Source organism: Bidens hawaiensis, unplaced genomic scaffold, assembly GCF_021521415.1.
Source record: "Bidens hawaiensis isolate Kalapana, Puna unplaced genomic scaffold, B.hawaiensis_p1.1 tig00028735_1, whole genome shotgun sequence".
Lineage (NCBI taxonomy): Eukaryota > Viridiplantae > Streptophyta > Magnoliopsida > Asterales > Asteraceae > Bidens > Bidens hawaiensis.
In genome coordinates, this window is record NW_027494701.1 from 198,853 (window position 1) to 209,881 (window position 11,029).

An 11,029-nucleotide genomic window follows, 5' to 3' on the forward strand; every position below is an offset into this window, starting at 1 on the left:
AGGAAAACAAAGTTATATTAGTTTGAATTGTGTATAAAATGTTATGAAAAAAAGATTTAATCTTTAAAAACTAACACTAGTACTCTGCTGGTTTTGGATATGGAGACTTGTTTGTCTGAATTATGAACATGTTATCTCAAAAGAAAATAAGTGGATGTATTAAAAATGCATAAACAAGAACCCGGGTCATATTTTGATTATTTTCCTTTTCCCCAATTGCACCAAACATATAATGATATAAAGGATTGTAAGGCTGCATAATCTTATATTTACTTAAAGTTGACTTTTTTGGTCAAATGAAAGACAGGTTAGAGCTTAGAATCATTAATAAATGTAAGTAGCACTCATTGTTGGGTTCAACTACGATTTCAAGAAGCAAAAGGGGTGACGGGTTAGGGCAGCCGGCCCTAGCTCATTTGTCGGCCAGTTTATATTATTAATTAGCATTGTAATCTCGTGCACTTGTAATCAGTTATCACTTAAATAAATAATACCACGTTGCCACCCGTAGACTGAACCACGTTAAATCCCCGACATGTACGTCGTATTATTGCTTTTGTATAATGTTCATGTGGTTTAATCCTAAGTTCCTAATAGTCATGGGCGGAAACAAGAATGCTATGATGAATTATGTAAAAAAAATTGCATACAACAAGAATCCTAGTTTGACCACAAGATTCAAACTTTATCTTAAAAGATTAATTCAAATAAGTAACATGGTGTGATCATATATATACCATATTCACTAGCATGCTTCTTAAACTTCAAACCTTACTGAAGAAACACTAACCGGATCCCGGACAGATTACTGGTAACCTGGGGGTTGGAGAGATGTTTCCCACGAGGGGTTAGACCCTTGGAAGATGGTTCTTCTGATAACCTGCAAAACAGACACCGTGAGCTCGTCACTGAGAAGGGGGGGTTCCTCCTTGTGACCACCCTCCGGCGTGAGAATCAGACTAGATTGCTCTTTAAATATAAAAGTATATTAAGAGATTGCTAGAGCAGATATCAGGTATAATATGATGATAATATGATAAGATATGATGGTAATGTGTTAAGATAAGATGATCATACCATTTGGGGTATTTATAGCCGAAGGTTGGTTTCCAAGGAGGTATGGCCGGCTGCAACAGTGTTCCTGTTCCACCAACAGTAGCCTACGCACGTGTCCTGCTGGTAGTTGGTGGGTAGGTAGCGGCTAATAGTGACCAGGCCTGCTGTATACTATTCCTTTTCCACCAACTGCCGGCTACGCACGTGGTATGACAAGAGTTGGTGAGTAGGCAGCGGCTAATAGTGACAAACAGTGTAGGAGCATGCTGCTCGCCATACTGTTGTCCATAAGCTGTCGTATCTTTAGTCAGATCTTTTTCCCATACCTCGTCAGGTACAGTACAGAAGATCTTCCTGTATCGTACGGACTGGCTTATTTGGGCGGGAGTATTCCCCCTCCCGCCCTTGTGCGGGATTGTTCCTGGCTTCGCTCATTCCTTCAGGTGACACTGAGTGATTGAGAGCTAAGTGCCTTGTGCGTGTAGCCTTGCTGCGCGGGTGGCCTTCCCTAATGGCTTGTATCCGAGGCTGCGGGGACAGGCGGAGTCCTTCACCATGGGAGGCATTTCCTGCGGGAACAGCTTGCGTACTGCGCGTAAGGACGTCACGTCTCTGAGCATGGTGGGTCCTGCGGATCCAGTTGGTTTCTGCGCAGACGTCCCTGTTTACGGTGAGTCCTGCGGGTCCAACTGGGCTCTGCTGGGACCTACCTCTTCAAGTCCCCCCTGTCCAATGTTCCTCTCATGCGTGTTTAATAAAGTGAGGTGAACTTTTGGACTTAAGCAAAGGGTTTTGAAAGGGTTTTTTAAGGTTTTCCATGGGGATTCCTCCCGCGGAAGTCCTTGTCACTTGCAGAAATTCCCGAGTTTCCTGCTTGGTCTTTGGGTATGATGCGGGCAGGTCTGTAACCTCCTCGCAAGTCAGGAGCGTTGAGTCCCACTTGTGTGGTCTTTCCATGAGGTTTTGGTAGTTTTGAACATAGTGATCAATTATGTTAAAACCACCAATTCCATCCTGGAGCTTCCAACAACGTAGTTCTCGACGTTCCCGCTATGCGGGGATGTTATTTCCGTTTACGCAAGCATTGCCCAGAAGATCCTTCTTGGTTTCAATTCCCGGCGGAGCGCTAGGTATGTGAAGGGTTTTGCCTTAACACTGTACCTGCGCTCGTCTTACGGTTACTTTACTTCCAAGGTATTCCTGGCGTCAATTCCCTGCGGGTGCTAGGTACGTGAAGGGTTTTGCCTTTACACTGTACCCGCATCCGTCTTATAGTTACTTGGTTGCCGAGGAATATTTGGCTTCAATTCCCTGCGGGTGCTAGGTATGTGAAGGGTTTTGCCTTTACACTGTACCCGCATCCGTCTTACGGTTACTTGTTCGCCAAAGTTTACTTGGCTTCAATTCCCTGCGGGTGCTAGGTATGTGAAGGGTTTTGCCTTAACACTGTACCCGCAGCCGTCTTACGGTTACTTGTTCGCCAAGGTAAGGGGGTATTTTCCCGCTTACTTTTTAATATTTTTAAATTTTGAATTTTGAAATTCGAAAGGTTGGTGGAAAGATAGGAACAGTCCAAACCTCTGAAACGTCGTGCGACAGTTTCTTCTGACTGTGTCAGGACGTGCAGGAAGTTATGGTGACGTGACATTATATGGTCATTCCAGACGCTTTTTACGGCGCGTGGGCGCGATTTTTCGGGCGCGTGGCCGCGAAATTACTGGCACACGTCCTGTCAACAGCTGTTGCCAGCCTGCTTTTTGCCACGTGTCATAGTTTCATTGCACCTTCGATTTCTCTCTCCTCCGCATTAAATTCACCGCATTTATTGCGATTAGTATATAAAGGGGGAGAGGCCTCTTTGTAATCCACACTTTCACCTCTCTTCTTCTTCTTCTTAGTGATTTCCGGCAAATACTCCCCTTTTTCAGGCAAGCATTTTCCCGAAATCACTTTCTTCTTTCTGCAAAATGTCTTCTCATGATGCTGAAGCTGTAGCCGACGATAGGAGTACTGCTGGCGAGTGCCAGTGTGCTCTACCTGTCGATCAGTACCAGTACATCGTCAGGAAGTTCATGCTTGAGTCTCTTGAGCCTGAGTTTCCTGAATCCCACCAGACTGTGTACGATGCCCCCAGTGGCAAGATCGGGGTATATGCTGCATTCTTTGTTTATGGGAACCTTAGGTTCCCATTGACAAAGTTTGTGTACCGTGTCCTGGAGAGGCACGGTGTGCACCTGACCGAGGTGCATCCGATGGCGATTGCCAAGGTCCGGCACTTCGAGTGGGTGTGCCGGATTCTGGGTATTGAGCCCTACGTGGACCGCCTGATGACCTTCTATACTTGGAGGTGCGTCCAGGGGTGGTACACCCTGACAACCCGTATTAAGGGTTTGAAGATCTGCGTGACCGAGCGCAGTCTACGATCGTGGAAGCGGGAGTTCTTCTACATCTCTGCCCGCGCCATCCCCATTGCCATGAAGTTCAAGAAGGGTCAAGCGCTTCCGAGCCTTCACGCTTCCAGCTACCAGGAGGCGGAATGGTTCGCGAAGATATCCCGGGTCCAATCTCCGGTTTACCGGTTTGCGGAGTCCGGGATGGTGCTGCTGGGGATGAGCCGGGTATGGAAGGAGGCGTCTCGGTTTCCCATCCTTCTCGAATACGGTTTGAACTCTATTCCTTATGGTATGTCTTGTCTTTCTTGCTGATATTAGTTTATTTTTTAACTGTTTCTTTTCTTTCAGAGGGAAATAATTTGGAGTCGCTCCTGTTCCCGCGGGAAGCTGACGGTCCCGTGCGGGTGGGCACTCGTGCTCTGGACGACAATGAGTTGCCATCCTGGAGCAAACGGCGGATCGGTTTGTGGAGGTCTATCCGCCGGGCCAAGAGATCCTGAGCCACCGGCGGCCAGGTAAGGCGATATTCTATCCTGAACCCCTCAATGCTGTACCCGCTGCTGGAAATCCTTACATCCTGTCTTCTTCTGAGGAATCCGCAGATGGTCCTCCGCTTGTGCGGAAGAAGAAGGCTGCCGGAGGGAAGGGAAAGGAGAAGGTGGCCTCCACGGCTGATCCGGTGCTTCTATCTGACACCGAGTCAGATAGTGAAGAGGTGGCGGGGAACCCCGGTGGTGAGAAGACCACTGCTCCGGAGGCTACGACTGTTACCTCCGGAGAACCAATGACGACGATGGTGACCGGCGTCAAGAGACCGGCCCCATCGGGCTTGTCCCCGCCCCTCCGTACGTTCAGGCTCAAGAAAACCCGTAAGTACAAACATTCTTTTTGTAGATTTATCATACTTCATAAATTTATTAACACTTATCTTCTTGTGCAGGCGTGGATGTTGACGCATTCCAGGGTGAAGTACCGAGTAGTACCTCTCCGCCGATGACGGTGGGCTTGGTCAGCCTACCTGAGGCGTCGACCCAGGCGCCTGCGCCTGGTCCCGCTGGTTCAGTTGCTCATTCTGAGCCGACTGTTCCAGCCGAGTTTACGCCATTGCCGGCCGTGAGTGCGATTTTTACGGCGTCGTTCACCGAGCCGGCGGTTACGATTGCTGCGGATTCTGCGGCAGCGACTGCGGCGGCTGCCACCATGCCCCCGCCACCGGCCCCGATGGCCGGTCCATCAGGTACGCATGGGAGTACTCGCCAGTCCTTGCCACCTTCCCATCTGCCTGACCTTTTGGATGGGTTTCCTTTGGGTTCAGGTGATGGGTTCGGCGGTTATCGGCCTGTTATAGACCCTACAGGTGCGTAGGGTTCCTTTGGCCCTTTTTCACTTTTAATTTTTTTATCATCTTTTTCCTAACTGCTTTTTTGTTTTTTGCAGTGTCGGATTCCAATGAAGTGTATGTTCCTCGATGGAACATACGCCGAGGAACAACCCTTCGTACCCCTGTGGAGTGCGTGGACTGGGCTCGCCACGCTGCTCCTCATGGTGCGTTGGGGGAAGCCATGGCTAGCTACCAGGAGGGTAGGCTAACCAATGGGCTTCGGGTTCTCCAGGCCCGGATGCAGCCGCGCGTCGAGCTGCTTTGTCGTGAAAACGACAAGTTGAAAGCAGCTCGCGCCAAAGACGTATCTCAGGCGCGTGCTCTTCGGGAGGAGAACCAACGATTGACCGCAGCTGCTGCGGAGAAGGAGAAGGCCTTCAAGGCCCTCGAGGTTGAAGTTCAAGCGCGACTCGAGGCCCGCTCCAAGGCTGCCCAAGCTGTTAACGAACAGCTTCGGCTGGCTAAGGAGACTGCGAGGAACGCGACTGAGAGGGCTACCAAGGCTGAAGCCGTTGTTGAGCCTTTACGCATGGAGAACGAGGAGCTCAAGGCCCAATTAGAGGCTCTCCAACGTGCTCATGATGCCTTGGCCATGGAAGATGCCAAGAAGCTCCAAGAGATCCTGGACCAGAGGGGCGTGCTTGACCACACCGAGCGGAAGCTTAAGGGCGTTGAAGAGGCTGCTGCAAAGGAAGTGCAACTTGCCAACCTTAATAAGAGCGAAGCCGAACGCGCCTGCACCCAAGCCCTGGTTGCCAAGGAATGGCTTCTTCGAGAAGCGTTGCCTCAGGTATTTTAGCTTTACGTCTTCACGCTTTCCTTTGTACATAGAAAAGGTGTTTGACACTTGTATTTTCTTTGTAGGTTGTGCATCGGGTCTTCTCAGAGACATCCTACGACGATGCTATGAGCGCAGCCCTCAATGCTTCTCACGAGGATGGGGAACGGGCTGGCTTCCTGCTTGGTCTAGGGTTCGTTGAGAAAGGCTTCCCGCCTTCCAACTTCCCTTTGTACAATGTTGACACTGAAGCCATATATGACCAAGCAGTAAATCAATATGCTGCCTTCCCGCATCCAGTGGTGGAGAAGGTGAACCAAGTAGCTGCTGCTGATGATGGGTTAGCTGTCCTTAAAGCTTTCCTCGAACCGCCCCATTCTGATGGAGCGGGTCCAAGTGGAGGCGGCCCTGAGGCTTGATCCTGAAGATCCCTTCCCACTGCTAGGATAGTCTTGTACAGATGTATTTTTCTTTTCGTAGGCGGGTAGTTACCCGGCCATTCTTGTAATAATTAATGTGAAATATAAATCTTTTTGCGTATAAGATTGTTATTTCCTTCTTTGGGTTCCTTGCTTTATAAACTTATGACTTGCATACTTAGTTTAAATTAGCAATTTTCCAAGTGTTTAGAATAAGTTAACCTGTTAAACGTGGTTGATAATGGGTTAAAGTTTTGCTTCCTCTTTCGTGATTGTGCGGGTAGAACCGTCACTTGTACTTAGTAGGATGGCTAAACTTTAACCATCATCTGACCTGCGTGTAGGTTTTCCTCATCTTTTTGAGGATAAGTTAACCTTTGAACGTGGTTGATAATAGGTGTGAAGTTTTGCTTCCTCTTTCGTGATTGTGCGGGTAGAACCGTCACTTGCACTTAGTAGGATGGCAAGACTTTACCCTTATCTGACCTGCGTGTAGGTTTTCCTCATCCTTTGAGGATAAGTTAACCTTTGAACGTGGTTGATAATAGGTGTGAAGTTTTGCTTCCTCTTTCGTGATTGTGCGGGTAGAACCGTCACTTGCACTTAGTAGGATGGCTAAACTTTAACCTTCATCTGACCTGCGTGTAGGTTTTCCTCATCTTTTTGAGGATAAGTTAACCTTTTAACGTGGTTGATAATAGGTGTGAAGTTTTGCTTCCTCTTTCGTGATTGTGCGGGTAGAACCGTCACTTGCACTTAGTAGGATGGCAAAACTTTACCCTTATCTGACCTGCGTGTAGGTTTTCCTCATCCTTTGAGGATAAGTTAACCTTTGAACGTGGTTGATAATAGGTGTGAAGTTTTGCTTCCTCATTCGTGATTGTGCGGGTAGAACCGTCACTTGCACTTAGTAGGATGGCAAAACTTTACCCTTATCTGACCTGCGTGTAGGTTTTCCTCATCCTTGAGGATAAGTTAACCTTTGAACGTGGTTGATAATAGGTGTGAAGTTTTGCTTCCTCTTTCGTGATTGTGCGGGTAGAACCGTCACTTGCACTTAGTAGGATGGCAAAACTTTACCCTTATCTGACCTGCGTGTAGGTTTTCCTCATCCTTTGAGGATAAGTTAACCTTTGAACGTGGTTGATAATAGGTGTGAAGTTTTGCTTCCTCTTTCGTGATTGTGCGGGTAGAACCGTCACTTGCACTTAGTAGGATGGCAAAACTTTACCCTTATCTGACCTGCGTGTAGGTTTTCCTCATCCTTGAGGATAAGTTAACCTTTGAACGTGGTTGATAATAGGTGTGAAGTTTTGCTTCCTCTTTCGTGATTGTGCGGGTAGAACCGTCACTTGCACTTAGTAGGATGGCAAAACTTTACCCTTATCTGACCTGCGTGTAGGTTTTCCTCATCCTTTGAGGATAAGTTAACCTTTGAACGTGGTTGATAATAGGTGTGAAGTTTTGCTTCCTCTTTCGTGATTGTGCGGGTAGAACCGTCACTTGCACTTAGTAGGATGGCAAAACTTTACCCTTATCTGACCTGCGTGTAGGTTTTCCTCATCCTTTTAAGAGTTTTGTTTTGAACCGTTCGACGCGCGGTTGTCAACAGGTTAGTGTTCAGTTTCCCTTAATGATTCATGCGGATAGACCGGCAATTTCATGTAATGGGATAATTGAACTCTTCCCCTTTAACTGACCTGCGTGAAGGTTTGTCACGTTATTGGGTTCGTGCGGGTAGGACCGCCTTCCCACGCAACGACTTCACGTAATGTGAATGCCGTCACCAGTGTTGCATAGTTTAACCGTTCGACGCGCGGTTGTTGATAGGTTATTATTCAGTTTCCTTTAATGATTCATGCGGACAGACCGGCACTTTCATTTTTGGGTGCTGAACTTTTTCCCCTTCAACTGACCTGCGTGAAGGTTTGTCACGTTATTGGGTTCATGCGGGTAGGACCGCCTTCCCATGCAATGACTTCACGTAATTATGCGGTGAAAACCGGCATATTAGTGTTCAGAAAAGTATAAATGTAAAATCATCAGCTTCGATGTTCTTAAAGAGAATCATTTCCATTAGAAGTGGCTCTTGGCCTTTTCTTTACAAGTTGGAATTGATTTACATGCAAACTGTGTAAATGAGCTCCCTTCCATGTTGTTGGGATGGGAGTGCCATCGAGCCGATACGCACCTGGTTCGGGATCTCGTTCTTTACGCAGCATGTAGTCTCGATATTGAAGCTGGAATTGATTCGTGTTTTCCCCAGCTGGGGTTCTACACGCACCCGCCTGCTCAGCCTTTATTGCGCCACGAGGTGCGCGAGCGTCCCATCTCTGACAAATGCTTCGACCATGTCTTTTACGTATGTGCATTCTTCAGTGTTGTGGCCTTTAGTCTTGTGAAAGTCACAGTATTTGCTCCGATCAGCATCGTGACGATGTCGGATTATTGGAGGCTTTGGCCACGGGAGCTCTTCAGTGGCGAATATCTCAGTGACGCTTTTGCTGAGTGGCGTCCATCTGGAGTTCCGGTGCGGCTGTGCATTATCCCTTCCGCCCAATCGATGTTGCAAGCCGGATGAGGTGTCAAAGTTTACCCTTGACTGCCAAATGCCTTGCTTCCGTTTTTTATTTAGTCGGGCGGTGAGGACGTTGTCTTCTCTCGTCTTCTGAGTGTAGAGGTTTGTACTCTGTGGGAGATCTCTACCCAGTTGCTTCTCCGTTTCCGCATAGCGTTTTGCTGCTGTCATGATGGCATCCCATGTGGATGGCATGCCATCTTTACTCGTTAGGGTGCGGATGAGCTCTGGGTCGTGCGCGCCCTGGATGAAGGCAGCGCGAACAAGATCTTCGCTGATATTGCCCAAACTTAGCTTCTTTGAGTTGAAGCGAGTGATGAAGTTTGGCAGAGATTCATCTTCCTCTCGTATACATTTGAGGATTGTCCATTGTTCCTCGGTATACTTCCGTTGCTGGCTGAAGTGTTGGCTAAACTTCTGCTGGAAGTCTGCCCAGTCGTAGATGTGGTTGACCGGTAGGCGATCAAACCAAGCTCTAGCAGCCCCCACCAGCGTCATTTGGAACATGTAACACCACGTGGGTTCCGTCCAATTGCTGACGGTTGCCCCCGCTATGAACCTGTTCAAATGATCGTCTGGATCAGATAAACCGTCATATGTGCCTATGCTAGGCATTTGTTTGGCACTCTTTGGGGCAATTGCTTCAGCAATGTCCCTTGCAAATTTGGACGTTCCTGCATTTGCAACGTTTGGTCTGAACGTTTTGGAGAAGTCTCGTGGACTTCCACCAGTGCTTTTTGGTTTGAAGGCTTGTCCAAAATGCCTTTTCGGTTGGGATTCCGTTTCCTTACGCTTCCCTTTTGCCCTATGGCGAGGGTTCGCGTCGGAGTCGGATTCCTCCGATTCATCTTCCTCTCGTATGCATTTGAGGATTGTCCATTGCTCCTCGGTATACTTCCGTTGCTGGCTGAAGTGTTGGCTAAACTTCTGCTGGAAGTCTGCCCAGTCGTAGATGTGGTTGACCGGTAGGCGATCAAACCAAGCTCTAGCAGCCCCAACAAGCGTCATTTGGAACATGTAACACCACGTGGGTTCAGTCCAATTGCTGACGGTTGCCCCTGCTATGAATCTGTTCAAATGATCGTCTGGATCAGATATACCGTCATATGTGCCTATGTTAGGCATTTGTTTGGCACTCCTTGGGGCGATTGCTTCCGCAATGTCCCTTGCAAATTTGGACGTTCCCGCATTTGCTACGTTTGGTCTGAACGTTTTGGAGAAGTCTCGTGGACTTCCACCTGTGCTTTTTGGTTTGAAGGCTTGTCCAAAATGCCTTTTCGGTTGGGATTCCATTTCCTTACGCTTCCCTTTTGCCTTATGGCGAGGGTTCGCGTCGGAGTCGGATTCCTCCGAGTCATCCTCCCAGTATTCGAGTTCGTCGGCCTGTTGTACGGAACGCAAGCGTTCGTCCAACTCAGCCTGGAATTCTTTTTGTCGTGCCTCCGCCCATGCCTTAACTTCATCGAGAGTTTGGCGGGGGAGTCTTCGTTTCTCAAGCTGGATATCAGTGGATCCCAGTAGGCGATCATTTACTGCACTTGCCCCAGCTTGAGTAACTGGGGTAGTGTTCGTAAAATTTACTTCACTTGTCCCGGCTTGAGTAACCGGGGTAGTGTTTGTAAAAACTGTGTTACCGGTATTCACCCCAGTAGCTGGGGTTGTGGTTACCGGAATTTCTCTAACCATCTTTTGTAGAAAGTTTGAAAAAACTGGAGAAAAATAAAGTTCTAGCTTTATGCACGGATGGCGCCAATGAAGAAACACTAACCGGATCCCGGACAGATTACTGGTAACCTGGGGGTTGGAGAGATGTTTCCCACGAGGGGTTAGACCCTTGGAAGATGGTTCTTCTGATAACCTGCAAAACAGACACCGTGAGCTCGTCACTGAGAAGGGGGGGGGGTTCCTCCTTGTGACCACCCTCCGGCGTGAGAATCAGACTAGATTGCTCTTTAAATATAAAAGTATATTAAGAGATTGCTAGAGCAGATATCAGGTATAATATGATGATAATATGATAAGATATGATGGTAATGTGTTAAGATAAGATGATCATACCATTTGGGGTATTTATAGCCGAAGGTAGGTTTCCAAGGAGGTATGGCCGGCTGCAACAGTGTTCCTGTTCCACCAACAGTAGCCTACGCACGTGTCCTGCTGGTAGTTGGTGGGTAGGTAGCGGCTGATAGTGACCAGGCCTGCTGTATACTATTCCTTTTCCACCAACTGCCGGCTACGCACGTGGTATGACAAGAGTTGGTGAGTAGGCAGCGGCTAATAGTGACAAACAGTGTAGGAGCATGCTGCTCGCCATACTGTTGTCCATAAGCTGTCGTATCTTTAGTCAGATCTTTTTCTCATACCTCGTCAGGTACAGTACAGAAGATCTTCCTGTATCGTACGGACTGGCTTATTTGGGCGGGA